This window comes from Hevea brasiliensis, chromosome 12 (genome assembly GCF_030052815.1).
Source record: "Hevea brasiliensis isolate MT/VB/25A 57/8 chromosome 12, ASM3005281v1, whole genome shotgun sequence".
Classification (NCBI taxonomy): Eukaryota; Viridiplantae; Streptophyta; class Magnoliopsida; order Malpighiales; family Euphorbiaceae; genus Hevea; species Hevea brasiliensis.
In genome coordinates this window covers 64,961,310-64,986,209 of record NC_079504.1, presented here as the reverse complement: position 1 = coordinate 64,986,209, position 24,900 = coordinate 64,961,310, and positions in this window count along the sequence as shown.

Here is a 24,900-nt window from a genome sequence, read left to right as displayed (position 1 = left end):
TATAAAAGTATTGTGCACGGATACAATTTAAAACTATAATGTTGAATTAAATTTTTAAGTAGAAAATGAGAAGTCAAACTTATTGTGCACAAACACAATTTAAAACAATAACATATAAATAATCGTAATTTATTTCAATTGAAAAATTTAAAAGAAATACTTATTGTGCACAAACACAATTTAAAACAATAACGTACAAATAATCATAATTTATTTCAATTGAAAAATTCAAAAGAAATAAATATTGTGCACAAACACAATTTAAAACAATAACGTACAAATAATCATAATTTATTTCAATTGAAAAATTCAAAAGAAATAAATATTGTGCACAAACACAATTTAAAACAATAACGTACAAATAATCATAATTTATTTCAATTGAAAAATTCAAAAGAAATAAATATTGTGCACAAACACAATTTAAAAACAATAACGTACAAATAATCATAATTTATTTCAATTGAAAAATTCAAAAGAAATAAATATTGTGCACAAACACAGTTTAAAACAATAACATATAAATAATCGTAATTTATTTCAATTGAAAAATTCAAAAGAAATACTTATTGTGCACAAACCTCTGATAACTGTCTCTTGGCTCTGACTCAGTGTTTCCTTCCCCTCCCTGAGTCTTTGCTAACTGAGAAACACAATTTGAAGTGTTTCAGTACTCATTTAAACTGTCTCTAACGATAATGCTTGATAATTAATTCACTGAATTCATTTATTCGCTTAGTCAACCTACTATGTCGACCCTTGGTACATTCTAGGTAATTTAGGTTTTAATGTCATTAATATGTCACATTCGATAGTCTTTTAGGGTTGGTACATGTTACCAAATTCATTTTCGTGTATACTGCATTTTCTTGCGATTTGCTGGATTCCGGGATACTAGTTTGACCTAGCCGGACGACCTAGTTCCCTTGGTTTTCGGATTTCGGTCAAAACTACAAACTTGTAGATCTATGTCTTATGGAACGTGGGGCAACATTTCAGGTCATTCTGAGTTATGTAGGCCAAGTTATGGTCATTTTACTATTGCTGGTCAAATTGCACCAAAATTGGTCATTTTAGGTCACTTTAGGTCATTTTAGGTTCGGCCAGTTTTTGGACACGAATTTGTGCAAGCTGTTTGACTTAGTTATGGTCATTTCTGGGCTTTGGTTTCTTCATAAGACTTGTAGATATGGGTCTTAATTATTCATGGTTAAAATTTCAGGTCAATTGGACCTGTTTTGAGTGAGTTATGGCCTAAAAACTAACTCCTGCCCAAATGGTCAATTCTCAGGCCTCATTTGCACTTAATCCGGATTTGGTCATTTTTCAAGCTACCTTGCAAGTAGAATTTTGGCAAGCTTCCTTCATAAAAGTTGGCACATTTTGTGCCTAGTTTCACCTCCAATTGGTCTCATACCAATTGGAGCCACACACTAAAAGTTATAGGCCTAAAATACAAACTGCCTTATTGCAATTCTTGCATACTTATCAAACATCACTTTTAACACTCACCAAACTTAACATTCAAACTAATTCTGGTTGTACCATGACCTAAACATAATTCACAAGACATTATAGGTCATTTTGGCAGCTTACAATTACATTCAATGTGCACCAACAAGTGCAGAATTTGCCCAACTCAATTTACAACAATTTAACTCCATAACCAAGCTCATTCACATGTCCAACCTTCACACCACTATACATACATTCAAACTGCCATAACAACCAACACATTTTAACATCATTATTCCATAAACCAAGCATGAATTCCAGCATTCTTCAAGAGTTAACAAACTGCCACAATGGTACAGTTGCATTCCATTACTTTCCAAGCTTTAAATCTCATTTTACATTTACATATACTAAGTTTACATTACCCAAACAATTTCCTACACAATATACATTTAATCAATCATTTAATTCACCATTTACAAGCACAATTAAACTGCCTTCAAGGTGTTTCCAAGGCTGCAAAAAGTGCACATTCCCATTCAACATCAAAACTCATAAATTTCTCCATAAATCAAACACCCATAACACCCTGACAAACTTTAACAAAGCAACAATAAAAAAACTCAAACTTACCTATGGATGAGACTTCTTAAATCTTCACCAAAACTTGGTCTTCTTGCTGCCAATCTACTGCCCAAGTGGTGTAGACTAACTTTGATGAAGGAAGGTAGAAGGAAAGAAGCTTGAATCTCATATGCATGGAGCTTCAACCATGCGTCAATGGAGTTTTTTGGGAGCAAATTTTTTGCTGGTTCTAAGGTTGAAGATGAAGATGTATATTCTGCCCAAATGAAGCTTTAGTGGTCCACTTAAATGAGTTAGTGGACCACTATGTAAGAATTAAATCATTGTTTATTCTAAGGTTCCATTTTTCCACATTTAACTCCCAATTTTTGCTATTTACATTAGGTACCACCAATTTAATTTTTCATGACATTTTCCAAGTGTAATATTATTTAGTTTTAATGGACATTTAGGTCAAAAGACAACTCGGGGTGTCAAATGACCACAATGCCCCTGTTCGGGTTGCATTCCTGATTTTTCGGTAACACCGGGTTTTATCCGTTTTTCGATTTCTCGCTTTTCTTTGTACTAATTATTTAATTTTTCTTTGATATTTCTAATGATATTTCTATTTCAATTGATGTCTATTTAACTTCTAAAAATATTTTTCAGGGTTCCCTGAGGTCCAGGGCTAGTCAACGATTCACGCCGTGACTTCCCGGTGCGGTCCCCATCGCTAGGGTTCTCGGCTCGCTTAACTTAGTTGTATTTCTTTACTATTATTTTTCCTTTATTTTTCTTGTATTTTCTTTTCTTGTATTTCATTATTTAATGTCTCCTCACTCATATCGAAGTGCAGTTCTAGGCATTCTAGTCATCCGCATAACAACGGTCACCGAATAAAGAGAAGCGCTACCGAACTTAGGGGTGTTACAATTCTCCCCCCCTTAAAATAAATTTCGTCCACGAAATTTTTCCCAATAGCCATCTTACAATAGTCATATGTTTATTTTCTCCTTTCTATATGATCGTGTAATCTTCTTTCTCTCGAATTTGTATAAGACTTTTAACAATCTAATACAACATTTAATTTGTTTGTATAATACCTATCTTCTCTTACTATTGTCCTGTCTAATATTTCGATTCATGTTCCTTCTTGAATGACCCTTGAGGTCATGTTAGAATCATTTATCTAGTCATTGGTCCTCTGACCATTCTAGTCCATAGTCTTCCTCATATTCGTAACATTTCTTTGTTATATTTGAACCAACTGTTCAAATTTTTACTTCCATAACTCTTTTTATTTGTCAATATTCTATAACTTACTTTCTTTTGAACTGAACTATAACCTTTCGATATTCTAACCTTTGAGTTTTAGATCCCTAAGTAGGATTTTCAAACTTATTTCTAACAATTAAATTCTATCATGGCATAACTATACCAAAACAGATGCCGTTGGCAACTATTCTTATCTAGGTGTACTATCGGATAGTACGTAGCTCTACACAATAATCTCAAGTCAGTAATGTAATCTGCAGCTTACAGTATAAACGTTAAGAACATTGCATAGTTACTACGATACATCCCAATAGATCAAATTTTCCTATTTTTTATCCTTTTCGAATTCACTAATATCTGGAACTTATTATGATTACAATATCCATTAACAATTACTAACAGTGACATCCTTGCCCTCATCTAGAGCAATTCCATTACTGCATCTTACTTTTACGTCCTCTTGCCTTACATTAAGTAGGCTCGCCAATTAGCTTTATAATTTATGGTGTGTTAGAAAATACTTTTCGCCAATAAACTCTTTCAAAACTAATTTCACTTATTATCACAATCCGTATTTTAAAGGGCTAATCACTAATGCATCAAAATTTATTCCCCTGTAAAGGAATAACAATAGAACATATAGTTCTAACACTAACATAAAAGTATGTAGACCCCAGGTCAAATAATACATATATATATCTTAGTTACTATTTGAGAAAGTACCAGCAATAATATCAAAAGTCTAAGTCTCTTCTCTCTGCCGTATAGCGTATACTCCAGCTAGAGCATCACCCTGTTCTGGCTGATTCACAGTACTCTAACTTATAGGTGTACTGCCCCTACCTCTACCTCTGCCTCTACTAACTGATGGTGAACTCTTTGGGGTAGAAACTTGGGTTGATTCCTTTGGTGTAGTAAATGATCCAGAACAACCTAGATTTACACAATCCCTAGCAAAATGGCCAGTCTCTCCACAGTTAAAACATGCTCCTACGGCTCTATAACATACCCCACTATGTGGTTTACCACAAGTTTCACAAAGTCGATCTGACAGTGCATTCCTGGGTTTCTGTTGAGTTTGTTGATCGGATCGAGGTGGTTTCTGTCCAAAAGATCTATCTCTACCGGAATTCTTACTATCTGTGTTGTATCCCCCAAAGTTTTTCCTCTTTCCAGTAAGACCACTAGAACTCTGTTCTACTGAATTTCCCTCTTTCTCTGTCTTCTCTGATTTCTTTTTCTCAGAAGCTGCTTCAAATTCAATTCTTTCTAATTCTAGTGCTTGAGAAATAAGTTTAGAGAAGTTGTTATGTTTGAATCCGACCACTTGTAATCTGATATTAGGCTTTAAGCCGGTTTCAAACCTCTTACATCTCTCCCTACTGGTAGAAAGTAGACTTACTGCATAATGGCTCAGGCGAAAAAATTCCCTTTCATATTCAGCCACCGATCTACTCCCCGGTTTTAAACTTAGGAACTCATGCAATTTCTGATCTACATAAGCATCAGGGACATATTTTTGCCTGAATTCCCTGAGAAAGTCACTCCAGGTTAGCACTGCAGGTTCTACCAAACTGTGGGGAATGGTTTTCCACCAGTCATAAGCATCCCCTCAGAGCAAAGATATCGAGTATTCAAATCGAGCTCCTGCATGCGGCTGATTTCTTGAATACCTTATCCATCCTTTCTAACCACTGTTCTGCCTCTAGAGGATCTACTGTCCCCTTGAACTCTGTAGCCCCATATTTCATCAATTTGTCATATTGTCTAGCAGACTGTGGTTGTACCACTGGTGTCTATATTGGGGCTTGAGTAGGCACATTACTAGCCATTTGTTGGAACATTGCAGCCATCTCACGAGCGAATCGAGCAGGAATCATGCAGTCGCTGGTGCAGCTGAACCACTGACATTATGTAGGGCTGGGGCATCCCCTTTCACCTCAGCCTCTATAGATTGATCGACTGAACGATCACCCTCTTCCATAGTCAATGCGAGGATCTTAGACCTCCTAAACAAATAACATAAGGAGATTTCCTCCCGTTAGTGCATATTTATAATGCAATGTACTTTATGTATCAGACAATGATATTGAGCAGTTGTACTATGAAGAAAGAATATTCAAGTAACATGTGAAAACAGAATTTAAAAAAAACTAGCTCTGATACCACTAAAACATGTCACACCCTACCCTTCTGTATGGCATAACATGATCCCGTAGTATACCTAATGAATTATCAACTTCGCCTACTGATAACCCATTAAATACACTACAAGGGATTTTCAAAAACTTTTCTTACTTCTTTTACAGTGGTGAGCACTATTTACAGTGTTAAAAACCTTTTTGAATCGAGGTGAATTAACTAAGACATTTAGACTATTAGTAATTTCGAAAAATTTTGGCAGAGTGCCCTCCGTAATTTGGATAAAGCAGTTCTTCAAAAACTCGTAAAAGCACTTCAATATTTTTCTCAATCTCAAACTCTAGCATAATTCAACACAAATCCACAATAATTTTTCAAAGACTGAGATACAAGAAATATAATACAATTTTTACAAGTCCAAATAACTCATAATTTATTTTACAACTTTAATGTACAATTTTAATTTACAACTGCTCAAAACCAAGAACACTATATACATACAGTGAACATACATTACAATATAAAATGCAGAATATGGTATACTCAATATACCGATGATTTCTCGCTGAATGTACTAGCAGCCTAGTCTCACGCTCACTGTCATCTGTCTACTGCATAAAGAATGAAAGCTATCACGAGTAAAATTTACTCAGTGGTGCACAATAACAATTTGAAATGCGATATATAAATCTTTTATTGACAGTTCACAAATCAAATGATTCACAATTCCATTTCACAATTTGCAAAATTCATCTAACACAAATTAGATCAAGTAATTGAATAATACCGTTTTGCAAATCAATAACACAATTCGATCAAATAACTGAATAATACCGTTTTGCAAATCAATAACACAATTTGATCAAATAATTGAATAATACAATGTTGCCAATCGATAACATAATTTAGGCCATGACACAATTTTTTCCACACATGCCATGTTGTACACCACGACAAGACACACTCACCCCAATAATCGAAATCAATGAGGGAGGAAGCTAGCTGAATAATGAGTACTCATCCACACTCACCTCAGACTGGCAAGTCAAAGAGGGAGGACCATAATCACACTCACCCTGCATCGATAAGTCAAAGAGGGAGGAATATATCACACTCACCCCATAAATGGAGGAGGAACATAGTAACAGTGTCATGCCAAGTGTGAATCAAAACAATTTCAAATCATAATATTTCATACAAACCATAAATCACATTTTATCTCAAAATTTCCATTTGCAAGGTTGGAAACACAATAATTTCCAAATAGTATTCCCAAAACCAAAGCAATAAAAAATTATTCATAACTCATTTCTCCAAATAAATTTGCTAGTAAAAGTAGTGAATATAAAAGTATTGTGCACAGACACAATTTAAAACTATAATGTTGAATTAAATTTTTAAGTAGAAAATGAGAAGTCAAACTTATTGTGCACAAACACAATTTAAAACAATAACATATAAATAATCGTAATTTATTTCAATTGAAAAATTTAAAAGAAATACTTATTGTGCACAAACACAATTTAAAACAATAACGTACAAATAATCATAATTTATTTCAATTGAAAAATTCAAAAGAAATAAATATTGTGCACAAACACAATTTAAAACAATAACGTACAAATAATCATAATTTATTTCAATTGAAAAATTCAAAAGAAATAAATATTGTGCACAAACACAATTTAAAACAATAACGTACAAATAATCATAATTTATTTCAATTGAAAAAATCAAAAGAAATAAATATTGTGCACAAACACAATTTAAAAACAATAACGTACAAATAATCATAATTTATTTCAATTGAAAAATTCAAAAGAAATAAATATTGTGCACAAACACAATTTAAAACAATAACATATAAATAATCGTAATTTATTTCAATTGAAAAATTCAAAAGAAATACTTATTGTGCACAAACCTCTGATAACTGTCTCTTGGCTCTGACTCAGTATTTCCTTCCCCTCCCTGAGTCTTTGCTAACTGAAAAACACAATTTGAAGTGTTTCAGTACTCATTTAAACTGTCTCTAACGATAATGCTTGATAATTAATTCACTGAATTCATTTATTCGCTTAGTCAACCTACTATGTCGACCCTTGGTACATTCTAGGTAATTTAGGTTTTAATGTCATTAATATGTCACATTCGATAGTCTTTTAGGGTTGGTACATGTTACCAAATTCATTTCCGTGTATACTGCATTTTCTTGCGATTTGCTGGATTCCGGGATACTAGTTTGACCTAGCCGGACGACCTAGTTCCCTCGGTTTTCGGATTTCGGTCAAAACTACAAACTTGTAGATCTATGTCTTATGGAACGCGGGGCAACATTTCAGGTTATTCTGAGTGATGTAGGCCAAGTTATGGTCATTTTACTATTGCTGGTCAAATTGCACCAAAATTGGTCATTTTAGGTCACTTTAGGTCATTTTAGGTTCGGCTAGTTTTTGGACCCGAACTTGTGCAAGCTGTTTGACTTAGTTATGATCAATTTTGGGCTTTGGTTTCTTCATAAGACTTGTATATATGGGTCTTAATTATTCATGGTTAAAATTTCAGGTCAATTGGACCTGTTTTGAGTGAGTTATGGCCTAAAAACTAACCCCTGCCCAAATGGTCAATTCTCAGGCCTCATTTGCACTTAATCCGGATTTGGTCATTTTTCAAGCTACCTTGCAAGCAGAATTTTGGCAAGCTTCCTTCATGAAAGTTGGCACATTTTGTGCCTAGTTTCACCTCCAATTGGTCTCATACCAATTGGAGCCACACACTAAAAGTTATAGGCCTAAAATACAAACTGCCTTATTACAATTCTTGCATACTTATCAAACATCACTTTTAACACTCACCAAACTTAACATTCAAACTAATTCTGGTTGTACCATGACCTAAAAATAATTCACAAGACATTATAGGTCATTTTGGCAGCTTACAATTACATTCAATGTGCACCAACAAGTGCAGAATTTGCCCAACTCAATTTACAACAATTTAACTCCATAACCAAGCTCATTCACATGTCCAAACTTCACACCACTATACATACATTCAAACTGCCATAACAACCAACACATTTTAACATCATTATTCCATAAACCAAGCATGAATTCCAGCATTCTTCAAGAGTTAACAAACTGCCACAATGGTACACTTGCATTCCATTACTTTCCAAGCTTTAAATCTCATTTTACATTTACATATACTAAGTTTACATTACCCAAACAATTTCCTACACAATATACATTTAATCAATCATTTAATTCACCATTTACAAGCACAATTAAACTGCCTTCAAGGTGCTTCCATGGCTACAAAAAGTGCACATTCCCATTCAACATCAAAACTCATAAATTTCTCCATAAATCAAATACCCATAACACCTTGACAAACTTTAACAAAGCAACAATAAAAAACTCAAACTTACCTATGGATGAGACTTCTTAAATCTTCACCAAAACTTGGTCTTCTTGCTGCCAATCTACTGCCTAAGTGGTGTAGACTAACTTTGATGAAGGAAGGTAGAAGGAAAGAAGCTTGAATCTCATATGCATGGAGCTTCAACCATGTGTCAATGGAGTTTTTTGGGAGCAAATTTTCTGCTGGTTCTAAGGTTGAAGATGAAGATGTATATTCTGCCCAAATGAAGCTTTAGTGGTCCACTTAAATGAGTTAGTGGACCACTATGTAAGAATTAAATCATTGTTTATTCTAAGGTTCCATTTTTCTACATTTAACTCCCAATTTTTGCTATTTATATTAGGTACCACCAATTTAATTTTTCGTGACATTTTCCAAGTGTAATATTATTTAGTTTTATTGGACATTTAGGTCAAAAGACAACTCGGGGTGTCAAATGACCACAATGCCCCTGTTCGGGTTGCATTCCTGATTTTTCGGTAACACCGGATTTTATCTGTTTTTCGATTTCTCGCTTTTCTTTGTACTAATTATTTAATTTTTCTTTGATATTTCTAATGATATTTCTATTTCAATTGATGTCTATTTAACTCCTAAAAATATTTTTCAGGGTTCCCTGCGGTCCAGGGCTAGTCAACGGTTCATGCCGTGACTTCCCGGTGCGGTCCCCATCGCTAGGGTTCTCGGCTCGCTTAACTTAGTTGTATTTCTTTACTATTATTTTTCCTTTATTTTTCTTGTATTTTCTTTTCTTGTATTTCATTATTTAATGTCTCCTCACTCATATCGAAGTGCAGTTCTAGGCATTCTAGCTGTCTGCATAACACCGGTCACCTAACAAGAGAACGCACTACCGAACTTAGGGGTGTTACAATTCTCCCCCCTTAAAATAAATTTCGTCCACGAAATTTTTCCCAATAGCCATCTGACAATAGTCATACGTTTATTTTCTCCTTTCTATATGATCGTGTAATCTTCTTTCTCTCGAATTTGTATAAGACTTTTAACAATCTAATACAACATTTAATTTGTTTGTATAGCACCAATCTTCTCTTACTATTGTCCTGTCTAATATTTCGATTCATGTTCCTTCTTGAATGACCCTTGAGGTCATGTTAGAATCATTTATCTAGTCATTGGTCCTCTGACCATTCTAGTCCATAGTCTTCCTCATATTCGTAACATTTCTTTGTTATATTTGAACCAACTGTTCGAATTTTTACTTCCACAACTCTTTTTATTTGTCAATATTCTATAACTTACTTTCTTTTGTACTGAACTATAACCTTTCGATATTCTAACCTTTGAGTTTTAGATCCCTAAGTAGGATTTTCAAACTTATTTCTAACAATTAAATTCTATCATGGCATAACTATACCAAAACAGATGTCGTTGGCAACTATTCTTATCTAGCTGTACCATCGGATAGTACGTAGCTCTACACAATAATCTCAAGTCAGTACTGTAATCTGCAGCTTATAGTATAAACGTTAAGAACATTGCATAGTTACTACGATACATCCCAATAGATCAAATTTTCCTATCTTTTATCCTTTTCGAATTCACTAATATCTGGAACTTATTATGATTACAATATCCATTAACAATTACTAACAGTGACATCCTTGCCCTCATCTAGAGCAATTCCATTACTGCATCTTACTTTTACGTCCTCTTGCCTTACATTAAGTAGGCTCGCCAATTAGCTTTATAATTTATGGTGTGTTAGAAAATACTTTTCGCCAATAAACTCTTTCAAAACTAATTTCACTTATTATCACAATCCGTATTTTAAAGGGCTAATCACTAATGCATCAAAATTTATTCCCCTGTAAAGGAATAACAATAGAACATATAGTTCTAACACTAACATAAAAGTATGCACCTGTGTCAAACAATATATATATATATATCTTAGTTACTATTTGAGAAAGTACCAGCAATAATATCAAAAGTCTAAGTCTCTTCTCTCTGCCGTATAGCGTATACTCCAGCTAGAGCATCACCCTGTTCTGGCTGATTCACAGTACTCTGACTTATAGGTGTACTGCCCCTACCTCTACCTCTGCCTCTACTAACTGATGGTGAACTCTTTGGGGTAGAAACTTGGGTTGATCCCTTTGGTGTAGTAAATGATCCAGAACGACCTAGATTTACACAATCCCTAGCAAAATGGCCAGTCTCTCCACAGTTAAAACATGCTCCTACGGCTCTATAACATACCCCACTATGTGGTTTACCACAAGTTTCACAAAGTCGATCTGACAGTGCATTCCTGGGTTTCTGTTGAGTTTGCTAATCGGATCGAGGTGGTTTCTGTCCAGAAGATCTATCTCTACCGGACTTCTTACTATCTCTGTTGTATCCCCCAAAGTTTTTCCTCTTTCCAGTAAGACCACTAGAACTCTGTTCTACTGACTTTCCCTCTTTTTCTGTCTTCTCTGATTTCTTTTTCTCAGAAGCTGCTTCAAATTCAATTCTTTCTAATTCTAGTGCTTGAGAAATAAGTTCAGAGAAGTTGTTATGTTTGAATCCGACCACTTGTAATCTGATATTAGGCTTCAAGCCGGTTTCAAACCTCTTACATCTCTCCCTACTGGTAGAAAGTAGACTTACTGCATAATGGCTCAGGCGAAAAAATTCCCTTTCATATTCAGCCACCGATCTACTCCCCTGTTTCAAACTTAGGAACTCATGCAGTTTCTGATCTACATAAGCATCAGGGACATATTTTTGCCTGAATTCCCTGAGAAAGTCACCTGTGTTAGCAATCGCAGTTCTACCAAATTGTGGGGAATGGTTTTTCACCACCATAAGCATCCCCGTAGCAAAGATAATCGAGTATTCAAATCGAGCTCCTCCGTGCAGGCGCTTTCTTGAATACCTTATCCATCCTTTCTAACCACTGCTTTCGCTCTAGAGGATCTATCGCCCCTTGAACTCTGTAGCCCCATATTTCATCAATTTGTCATATTGTCTAGCAGAAGACTATGGTTGTACCACTGGTGTCTATATTGGGGCTTGAGTAGGCACATTACTAGCCATTTGTTGGAACATTGCAGCCATCTCACGAGCGAATCGAGCAGGAATCCGCAGATCATGGGGCCGGTGCAACAACCATCGACATTATGTAGGGTCAGCATCCCCTTTCACCTCAGCCTCTATAGATTGATCGACTGAACGATCACCCTCTTCCATAGTCAATGCGAGGATCTTAGACCTCCTAAACAAATAACATAAGGAGATTTCCTCCCGTTAGTGCATATTTATAATGCAATGTACTTTATGTATCAGACAATGATATTGAGTAGTTGTACTATGAAGAAAGAATATTCAAGTAACATGTGAAAACAGAATTTAAAAAAAACTAGCTCTGATACCACTAAAACATATCACACCCTACCCTTCTGTAAGGCATAACATGATCCGTAGTATACCTAATGAATTACCAACTTCGCCTACTGATAACCCATTAAATACACTACAAGGGATTTTCAAAAACTTTTCTTACTTCTTTTACAGTGGTGAGCACTATTTACAGGTGTTAAAAACCTTTTTGAACTGAGGTGAATTAACTAACACATTTAGACTATTAGTAATTTCTGTAAAAAAATTTTGGCAGAGTGCCCTCCGTAATTTGGATAAAATAGTTCTTCAAAAACCTGTAAAAAGCACTTCAATATTTTTCTCAATCTCAAACTCTAGCATAATTCAACACAAATCCACAATAATTTTTCAAAGACTGAGATACAAGAAATATAATACAATTTTTACAAGTCTAAATAACTCATAATTTATTTTACAACTTTAATGTACAATTTTAATTTATAACTGCTCAAAACCAAGAACACTATATACATACAGTGAACATACATTACAATATAAAATGTAGAATATGGTATACTCAATATACCCGATGATTTCTCGCTGAATGTACTAGCAGCCTAGTCTCGCCTGTCGATCTATCTACTGCGATGACAAGAATGAAAGCTATAGCTGAGTAAAATTTACTCAGTGGTGCACAATAACAATTTGAAATGCGATATATAAATCTTTTATTGACAGTTCACAAATCAAATGATTCACAATTCCATTTCACAATTTGAAAAATTCATCTAACACAAATTTGATCAAGTAATTGAATAATACCGTTTTGCAAATCAATAACACAATTCGATCAAATAACTGAATAATACCGTTTTGCAAATCAATAACACAATTTGATCAAATAATTGAATAATACAATGTTGCCAATCGATAACATAATTTAGGCCATGACATAATTTTTTCCACACATGCCGTGTTGTACACCATGACAAGACACACTCACCCCAATAATCGAAATCAATGAGGGAGGAAGCTAGCTGAATAATGAGTACTCATCCACACTCACCTCAGACTGGCAAGTCAAAGAGGGAGGACCATAATCACACTCACCCCAGACTGATAAGTCAAAGAGGGAGGAATATATCACACTCACCCCATAAATGGAGGAGGAACATAGTAACAGTGTCATGCCAAGTGTGAATCAAAACAATTTCAAATCATAATATTTCATACAAACCATAAATCACATTTTATCTCAAAATTTCCATTTGCAAGGTTGGAAACACAATAATTTCCAAATAGTATTCCCAAAACCAAAGCAATAAAAAATTATTCATAACTCATTTCTCCAAATAAATTTGCTAGTAAAAGTAGTGAATATAAAAGTATTGTGCACGGACACAATTTAAAACTATAATGTTGAATTAAATTTTTAAGTAGAAAATGAGAAGTCAAACTTATTGTGCACAAACACAATTTAAAACAATAACATATAAATAATCATAATTTATTTCAATTGAAAAATTCAAAAGAAATACTTATTGTGCACAAACACAATTTAAAACAATAACGTACAAATAATCATAATTTATTTCAATTGAAAAATTCAAAAGAAATAAATATTGTGCACAAACACAATTTAAAACAATAACGTACAAATAATCATAATTTATTTCAATTGAAAAATTCAAAAGAAATAAATATTGTGCACAAACACAATTTAAAACAATAACGTACAAATAATCATTATTTATTTCAATTGAAAAATTCAAAAGAAATAAATATTGTGCACAAACACAATTTAAAAACAATAACATACAAATAATCATAATTTATTTCAATTGAAAAATTCAAAAGAAATAAATATTGTGCACAAACACAATTTAAAACAATAACATATAAATAATCGTAATTTATTTCAATTGAAAAATTCAAAAGAAATACTTATTGTGCACAAACCTCGATAATCGTCTCTTGGCTCGACTCGATTTCCTTCCTCCCTGAGTCTTTGCTAACTGAAAAACACAATTTGAAGTGTTTCAGTACTCATTTAAACTGTCTCTAACGATAATGCTTGATAATTAATTCACTGAATTCATTTATTCGCTTAGTCAACCTACTATGTCGACCCTTGGTACATTCTAGGTAATTTAGGTTTTAATGTCATTAATATGTCACATTCGATAGTCTTTTAGGGTTGGTACATGTTACCAAATTCATTTCCGTGTATACTGCATTTTCTTGCGATTTGCTGGATTCCGGGATACTAGTTTAACCTAGCCGGACGACCTAGTTCCCTCAGTTTTCGGATTTTGGTCAAAACTACAAACTTGTAGATCTATGTCTTATGGAACGCGGGGCAACATTTCAGGTCATTTTAGGTCACTTTAGGTCATTTTAGGTTCGGCCAGTTTTTGGACCCGAAATTGTGCAAGCTGTTTGACTTACTTATGGTCATTTCTGGGCTTTGGTTTCTTCATATGACTTGTAGATATGGGTCTTAATTCATGGTTAAAATTTCAGGTCAATTGGACCTGTTTTGAGTGAGTTATGGCCTAAAACTAATCACGCCCAATTGGTCAATTCTCAGGCCTCATTTGCACTTAATCCGGATTTGGTCATTTTTCAAGCCACCTTGCAAGCAGAATTTTGGCAAGCTTCCTTCATGAAAGTTGGCACATTTTGTGCCTAGTTTCACCTCCAATTGGTCTCATACCAATTGGAGCCACACACTTAAAGTTATAGGCCTAAAATACAAACTGCCTTATTGCAATTCTTGTATACATATCAAACATCACTTTTAACACTCACCAAACTTAACATTCAAACTAATTCTGGTTGTACCATGACCTAAACATAATTCACAACATATTATAGGTCATTTTGGCAGCTTACAATTACATTCAATGTGCACCAACAAGTGCAGAATTTGCCCAACTCATTTTACAACAATTTAACTCCATAACCAAGCTCATTCACATGTCCAACCTTCACACCACTATACATACATTCAAACTGCCATAACAACCAACACATTTTAACATCATTATTCCATAAACGAAGCATGAATTCCAGCATTCTTCAAGAGTTAACAAACTGCCACAATGGTACACTTACATTCCATTACTTTCCAAGCTTTAAATCTCATTTTACATTTACATATACTAAGTTTACATTACCCAAATAATTTCCTACACAATATACATTTAATCAATTATTTAATTCACAATTTACAAGCACAATTAAACTGCCTTCAAGGTGTTTCCATGGCTGCAAAAAGTGCACATTCCCATTCAACATCAAAACTCATAAATTTCTCCATAAATCAAATACCCATAACACCCTTACAAACTTTAACAAAGCAACAATAAAAAACTCAAACTTACCTATGGATGAGACTTCTTAAATCTTCACCAAAACTTGGTCTTCTTGCTACCAATCTACTGCCCAAGTGGTGTAGACTAACTTTTATGAAGGAAGGTAGAAGGAAAGAAGCTTGAATCTCATATGCATGGAGCTTCAACCATGCGTCAATGGAGTTTTTTGGGAGCAAATTTTCTACTGGTTCTAAGGTTGAAGATGAAGATGTATATTCTGCCCAAATGAAGCTTTGGTGGTCCACTTAAATGAGTTAGTGGACCACTATGTAAGAATTAAATCATTGTTTATTCTAAGGTTCCATTTTTCCACATTTAACTCCCAATTTTTGCTATTTACATTAGGTACCACCAAATTAATTTTTAATGACATTTTCCAAGTGTAATATTATTTATTTTTAATGGACATTTAGGTCAAAAGACAACTCGGGGTGTCAAATGACCACAATGCCCCTGTTCGGGTTGCATTCCCGATTTTTCGGTAACACCGAGTTTTGTCCGTTTTTCGATTTCTCGCTTTTCTTTGTACTAATTATTTAATTTTTCTTTGATATTTCTAATGATATTTCTACTTCAATTGATGTCTCTTTAACTCCTAAAAATATTTTTCAGGGTTCCTCGCGGTCCATGGCTTGTCAACGGTCCACGCCGTGACTTCCCGGTGCAGTCACCCATCGCTAGGGTTCTCGGCTCGCTTAAGTTAGTTGCATTTCTTTACTATTATTTTTCCTTTATTTTTCTTGTATTTTCTTTTCTTCTATTTCATTATTTAATGTCTCTTCACTCATGTCGAAGTGTAGTTCTAGGCATTCTAACTGTCCGGACAGCACTGGTCACCGGAACAGTAGAACGCACTACTGAACTTAGGGGTGTTACAACAGTTCCCTCAACTATTTGCATCAGGAAAGTTTCAAGGATGAAATTTTTTATTAGAGGGGAAGAGTTGTAACACCCTCCTTGTGGCAACTCTGTACATTCTACTGTTCCGATGACCAGTGTCAGTCCGGACAGCTAGAACGTCCGAAAAAATATTTAAACTAAAGTGAGAAACCAAAATTAACTCAAATATTAATAAGAAAAATTTAGGAAAAATTTTAGAAATAAAATACAACCAAGTTAAATGAGCCAGTGCCCTAGCGATGGGTAACCTAGTGAGAAGTTGCGGTTCTTGCAACTAGGAGCCCTAGACCCAGGGGAAAAATTATAAAATAATTATTGGGATTCCAGAGAAGGGTCATTGAGGTTCTTATGGCATTAGAATGCCAAGAAAATACATAGAAAATTTTTTCAATCGGTACAGACAATTTTAGCTTGTTAAGGCAAACGGAGGGCATTTTGGTCATTTCGTCTTTAGAGAGGATTTTTGGCCAACTTGTCCAGTTAAATAAATAGTTTATATAACATAAAATATGAATAAATGTTGAAAATTTAATTGCAATTAAATAGACAAGAAAAGATGAGAAAATGAAAGAAAATGGCATTATGACATCATAATGATGTCATTAAGATTCTCCCAACCAACCTAATGTGGACACATGGCATAACTTATTTAAAAGAGACAAAATGGGCTGGAAAAATGAAAAAAATCAGAACTCTTTCTTCTTCTTTCTTCCTTGCCGTGAACCTCCTCCATAGCTAACCATAAACAAGCTTTCAAAGCTTAATTTTCCCTAGTTTTTACCCCACTAAACCTTATACTCCCAACACAAAAAAGTGTTCTTACATCTTGGTGATTCATTTGGGAGCAAAAAGAAGAGGAAAACAAGAACCCTAGTAAGTGGGGAAACTTCACTCCATAGAGGTTAGTGACCTAACCTTAGTTTTCACCTTAAATTCATGTTAAGGACTATGTATGAGTGCAAATTATAAGGAAAATTTGTTGAATACCATTTGTATGTTAACCCATGATTTTCAGCAACCTTGGTTAGGGCAAGATTGTGATGATTTTAATGAAGTTAAAAGGGTAGTATGGCTGCCCATAATATGCATCTTATAAGTGAAGTGATGAAATGCAATGATAATGCATATTTTTATAATGTTGAGTTAGGGTTTGAGGTGAAAAAATGAGACCTTGACCATGTGATGATGAAAGTAGGTTTTATTGGTCAATTAGTGACCATATGGTTCTGTTTAAATAAAAAATGAAGTGAATTGTGTAGTAGGATTAGAGTTTAGTGTGGCTGCCCTTGGTGACCTGCAGGACTGGGCATGAGTCTAGCAGGTTTGGGCGGCAATAACTTGAATTGTATAGGTTCAATTGGTGCAAGGCCAATTGAAAATGAAACTAGACACATAATGGCATAACTTTGGTGAAGAAACCATGAGCAAAAGTTTGCCCTAATCCTGGTGACCTGCATTCTGCCTTGGCAAAATGACCAAATGAACAGTGTTTGGTCATTTGGCCATAACTTAGTGTAGAAAGGTCCAATTGACCTAAAATTTTACCAGCAATAAGCTGAGATATAGACCAACAACTTTCATGCAGAAACCTAAGCCAAATTATGACCAGAACATATTCAAAAAGTGAGTTGCAGTCACTATTCCTAACATTGTAGATTTGGTCAGTCCAGAAATTCTGGACAAATTTTTAATCCGGCCAGTTGTAGTTTTTGGGCTATAACTTGAGCTAAAAAACTCCAAATGGAGTGATTCAAAAAAAGAAATGCAACTAGACAAAATAAGAAACAACTTTCATGTTGATCATTTTGCCAAATTCCGACTGCAAAAATGACTAATGGAACAGTAAATACAAAGCATGAAAACTGAAAATTCTGTCCAATTAACATTAAGTTTAGAAAAGGTATTGGTAACCAATACCAACAAATTTAGAATGCAAAATGTGGTATGTTGGGACTATTAGAACCAATGTACCTATTGCCTATGCAAAAGTCAACATTTTTTTTAACTAATGAATGGAATAGTAACACTAAAACTTAAATTTCAAAAATTATGAAAAGTAAAAGTGTTAAATGCCCTAGTAGGCCTAATGTGATTGGTTTGGATAGGTTGGCATGCCAATAGGGTTCTGTTAGCAGTACTACATATGGCTTCACGCCATTCTGTGTTTCATGGCTTTCCATGCCATTCTGTGACATAATAGCCTCTGGCGATGTTATTTGAGCTGATATACTTGGGTTTTAACCCTGATAATTGTTACAGCTTATTAGCTGTTTTGTTGCACACCGGGAGACACAATGTGACCAATGGTATGATGGTCTAAGGTACTTTGTACCCAGTGCCAGTTTACCCATTTATCTAGTCCAGTCAGCTAGTATGGGTTACTCGGGTAATGATAATAAACCTTACAAAATTTTAAACGAATAATACTGCAAATAATATCAGAAATTAAGTCTACCCAAAAATTTAAACATGCATTCTGCATACTTATTTTTATTTTATTTTATTTTATTTTATATTGTCACCACTAAGCAGAATTGCTTAGCGCGTCGCTTTTGCCACGCGCAGGTACTGGAGACCTAGCTGGGGAGCCTTGCTGACATCAGATAGGGTGAGCCTTCAGAGCTGCATCCGGAGTCTAGAGTCACCTCACCGCTGCAGTGCATATGGTAGGACACTAGGATTTTGGATAGCATTTTGTATTTTGTATTTTGTATTAGTTTTGGGATTGTAACTATAAACTCTTGAAATTATTTGATGATGTAAATATATAAAATTTCATATTATTGAAATTTTCTGTATATTATGTTGAGAAATATTTATGATTGTGCTTCCAATAATGAAGTGAAAAGAAAAACTTCTGAAAATAGTGTTGTGATTTGAGATTGAGATTTTGAGATTAACTTGAAATGTGTATAATGGAGTTTGGATTTGGAAATCATATTGGAAGTGTTTTTAAACAGGTTCAGAAGAACTGTTTTTCCAATTTATAGCCAGCACTCTACCGGATTTTCTATAAAATTTGCGAAAAAATTCAGATTTATCAAAAATTGAAAATAAATGAATTAAAAGGGATAAATTGTAGTAGAAACATGAATTGGCGCTCTGGCACACTGAGTGGCATATCTTGCTCGACTACACTTTAGACGGGTAAGGGGTGTCACATTGAATTTGCTATTGAGATTATACTAGGTACAGCTCCGATTTCAATTGCTCTGTATAGGATGGCACCTGCTGAATTATTAGACAAGGGGTTCATACGCCCCAGTGTGTCACCGTGGGGAGCTCCGGTACTGTTTGTTAAGAAGAAAGATGGGACACTAAGGTTATGTGTTGACTACCGGCAGTTAAACAAAGTCATAGTGAAGAACAAGTATCCGTTGCCTAGAATTGACGATCAGTTTGATCAGTTGAAGGGAGCCGATTTGTTTTCTAAGATTGATCTCAGATCGGGGTATCATCAGCTAAGGGTTAAGGATGCAGATGTGCCTAAGACTGCATTCAGAACTCGGTATGGGCATTATGAATTCCTGGTGATGCCATTTGGGTTAACAAATGCTCCAGTAGCATTCATGGACCTTATGAACCGTATCTTCCATCCATACTTAGATCGGTTTGTAGTGGTCTTCATTGATGACATCCTAGTGTATTCCAAGGATAAAGCAGAACATGATGAGCATTTGAGAATTGTTCTGCAGACTCTAAAAGAGAAGAAATTATATGCCAAATTGTCCAAGCGTGAGTTCTGGTTGAATGAGATTGCATTCCTTGGACATGTAGTACTAGCTAAAGGGATTAGAGTGGATCCCAAGAAGATTGAAGCAGTGATGGAATGGAAGCCTCCCAGAAATAAAACTGAGATCAGAAGTTTCTTGGGGTTAGCTGGATATTATAGAAGATTTGTAAAGGGATTTTCCCTGATAGCTACTCCAATGACCAAATTACTACGCAAGAATATGAAATTTGACTGGGATGATAAGTGTCAAGCCAGTTTTGAGAGGCTGAAGGCTATGTTGACAGAGGCACCAGCGTTAACACAGCTAATGTTTGGAAAAGACTTCATAGTCTATAGTAATGCCTCACATAATGGGTTAGGGTGTGTACTCATGCAAGAAGGGAAAGTGGTCGCATATGCTTCCAGGCAGTTAAGGCCATATGAAAAGAATTACTCTACTCATGATTTGGAGTTAGCAGCAATTATCTTTGCATTGAAGATATGGAGACATTACTTGTATGGAGAAAAATGCTACATATACACAGACCATAAGAGTCTGAAGTATCTGCCAACCTAAAAGGAACTTAATTTGGGACAGAGGCGATGGGTTGAATTCTTCAAAGATTATGAATGTGTGATTGACTACAACCCTGGGAAGGCAAACGTAGTTGCTGATGCCTTAAGCAGAAAATCTATTGTAGCATTAAGATCTCTGAATGCCCAACTGTCCTTAACTCATGACGGAGTTATTTTGGCTACGTTGCAAGTGAAGCCGAATCTGTTACAACAGATACAGGATGGGTAGAAGACAGATGAGAAATTAATGGCTATTATGGGCAAAATCACTGGGGGGAAGGAAACTGAATATGAAGTGAAAGAAAATAGGTGCCTGTATTATCAAGAAAGAGTGGGTGTACTAGATGATAAAGAGTTTAAAACTAGTATTCTGAGAGAAGCACATAACAGTGTGTATGCTATGCACCCAGGAAGCATAAAAATGTACCATAACCTGAAACTTCGATACTAGTGGCCAGGTATGAAGAAGGACATAGCTGACTATGTAACTAGATGCTTGACATGTCAGTAAGTCAGAGCAGAACATCAAGTTCCATCAGGTTTGTTACAGGCCATAAACATACCTGAATGGAAATGGGATCGAATCATTATGGACTTTGTCAGTGGTCTACCTCTTACTCAGAAGAAGCATGATGCAGTATGGGTGATTATGGATAGGTTGACCAAATCAGCACATTTTTTGCTAGTCAGAACTGACAACTCACTGGAAAAACTAACAGAATTGTATATCAGTGAGATAGTTAGACTACATGGAATTCCACTTTCCATTATATATGATAGAGATCTGAGGTTTACATCTACATTTTGGAAGAAATTACAAGAATCCTTGGGCACACAACTCCATTTTGGTATGGCTTTTCATCCTCAGACGGATGGACAGTCAGAAAGAATAATCAAGGTAAATTTTGAAACTCATTGAGTTATTGTAAATAATAAATTAAACTGTGTTAGTAGTATGCCCTAGAGCATATCATTTAGTATGTATCTTGTACATATTTTTAATAATAAAAGGCATTTCCACTTTTCCGTTTACATAATATATTTATGTGTAATAGAAAAGGTCCATTGATATTTTGTTAGAAATATTATTCTTAAGTTGTTAAGAATATGAGTGACAATATTTCTAGCACAAAGTATCATAAATAGGTTCACAATCGAGGATACTTCATAATAAGGACATGACTTATCCAGAAAGATTGTATTCGTGTTTGTTCCCAAGTTATTTATATGAGATATAAATAAGATGGAATGGTGAGTCTCATGCCATATAACAAACTTGATAGACACTTATAAATGATAAGTAGGCCGAACCAGTGACACTTATGACAAGCACATGGAGTTTACTCTTGTCAATGTTTTGTCATAAATCATATCAGTGCATATAATCTTTAGACTGAGATAGCACGATTATCTTGTATATAGGTAGTTTGAGTTTGATCTGCTTTCATACTTGTACTATGTATGGGTATATGGGCATGTGTTGGCTCTGCTAGTTATATATGGAGGTAGGTGTTGATCAAGAAGGAATCTTCCTCTAAGTAAATAGAGATAAAATCCTATGTTCATTTAATTGTTCTTGATGTTTCAAGTTCTGCCAGACAGATAGATTTATTGAAAAGAGTTTCGATGAGAAAATCTTTTAATCAAGAACTGGAATTAAAAGAGAACATAATATTCATAGCAAATAGAGTTTGACATAAACCATGACTCAAATTTTGAGTTGGGATTTTGTAACAGAGAGATTCTAGTGCATGGTAACATATGATTATAGGTTCATTTAAGGTAAATCTTATTACTAATTGGGTGGCCATGGCATGCTATGCTAGGTGTTAACCATGGTCTATGAGGTTCATAAAATGATTTAGAGAAATCATTTATGGTAAGAAAGAGTTCTGATGATATTAAGAGTTGATATCATGTCTCATTGCCAATTAGTGATGAGCCTAGTAAGTCACACACATACACAAGTTATCACCTATTTAAATATGATTTAATTAATTAATTAAAGAGTTTAATTGATTAATTAAATAGATTTGGTTTGCAATTAAATTGCAAAGTCCCTAGCATGACTTGAAACCAAATCTAGATTATTGGATGTGTAGTATAAATTAAATTTATATTTAAAGTGTTTAAATATGAATTTAATTGATGAGAAATTAATTAATAGAGATTAATTAATTAATTTATATTTGATATAAATTAATTAGAAGAAGAAAATAATTATTTTGGGTTAAGAACTCAAAATTAAGACACAAGGGCATTTTGGTCATTTCACAGTGTGACACGTGGCACCATGAGATGGTGACACATGGCATAACACATAAGCTTGCCAAATGTTTTTTTAATCATGTAAGATGATTAAAATCAAGATTAAATATAGGTTTGACACTTGGCACAATGTGATTGGGTCACTTAAACCTAGAGCTAATCAAAAGGTGACATGTGGCTAGGGTTTAATGTGTTAACCTAGCTATTTAAGTGTGGTTATGAAAAGAAAACATAACCAGCAGCCTCCTCTCTCAATTGTCACGCCACTTTAAGCCTCTCCAGCTATTTCTCTTCATCTCTCATCAATTCAAAGAGATTAGCCATCAATCTCTTGAATTAAGAACACTAGAAATTGTTTCTAGTGTCCTGTTTACATCTCTAATCTCTTAAAAGGCAGAACTTGAATTTCTAATTAATAGAAAAGGCTTTAGAAGCTGTTCAAGGGCTGCCATAGGTGTTCTTGGTGTGGACAAGCTAGAGGGACAACATCTGGTGTCCTGAAGACGAATCTTAAAGGCGCAGACACGCTGCAGCACATCAAGAGGTTAGTGTAATCGTTCTTGATTTAATCTAGGGTTCTAAAATTAATCTGATTAATTTTAAAATCTTAAATGGCAAATACAGATCCAAAAAACATATTAAAAGAGTTTTAATATGTTGTTTATCATTGAAATCAAATAGATAAAAATAAATCTTGCATGGTGCATGTGACCCTAGGTGAAAATTTTTGAATTCAATGGTATAATCTTGTGTTTTTCACGCCTGCTCCTTCAATTGGTATCAGAGCCACTATATTTGCCATTTAGATTGTTGATTATATAATTTAATTGTGTGTTTGATCATGAGATCAAGAGATTCATTGCTGGTTGGATCATGAGATGTGGCGTCACACATGGTGAAGCCACCAATGGTGGCGGCAACAATGGTTCCATGGGTGATTCAAGGTTTGGCTTTTAATTCTGCAATTGTTGTATGATCTAAGGCCTATTCTTTGACTAATTAAAGTGTTTAATTAGTTGTTTTAATCACACAATTAAATTATGATTCAAATCAGAATTTTAAAAATTGTTTGAATGTGATTCAAATCTGAATTTTAAAAGTTGTTTGAATGTGATTCAAATCTGAATTTTTAAAGTTGTTTGAATCATATTTAAATCTGATTTTTTAAAATTGATACAATAAAATTCAGATCTGATTTTTAAAAAAATATTTGAATGTGATTCAAATCTGATTTTTTAAAATGTTTGAATGTGATTCAAATCTGAATTTTTGAAGTTGTTTGAATGTGATTCAAATCTGAATTTTTAAATTTATTTGAATGAGATTCAAATCTGAATTTTTAAATTTATTTGAATCATATTCAAATCTGGATTTTTAAGTTGAATATGAGATATTCAATTTAATTTAAGTATGTATGTCTTATTTAATTGTTAAATAGTGATATGCATGATGGATGATCATGGACTATAAAAGACCAATGTGATTGGATTTATTTCTTTTATGTTTCTTTGGGATTGTAAATTAATTTATTTTAATTTATTTTGGGCATGTATTATTAAGTTTGTAATATTTTTGGGTTGTAATTTCATTTATTTAAGTTCTTGTAAATTCGCCTTGGTATGCCAAGGATTACTATGTAATATTGGATTGCAAGAAGTTCAAGGAGGTCAAGAGCATTGGTGGGACCAGTGGGAGGAATTCAATATCAAGTGTTGATTATGTACTCCTTCAGCAACTCTTGTAAAATGAATGAATGAAATGCACCTAGGAATGCCCTGATTCAATTCTTGGTGGCTCATAATTGAATCCCTTAGAAAGTCCATGATCATACCATATTTACTGCTTATCCATGAATGCATGAGATGTATGGGAATGTAT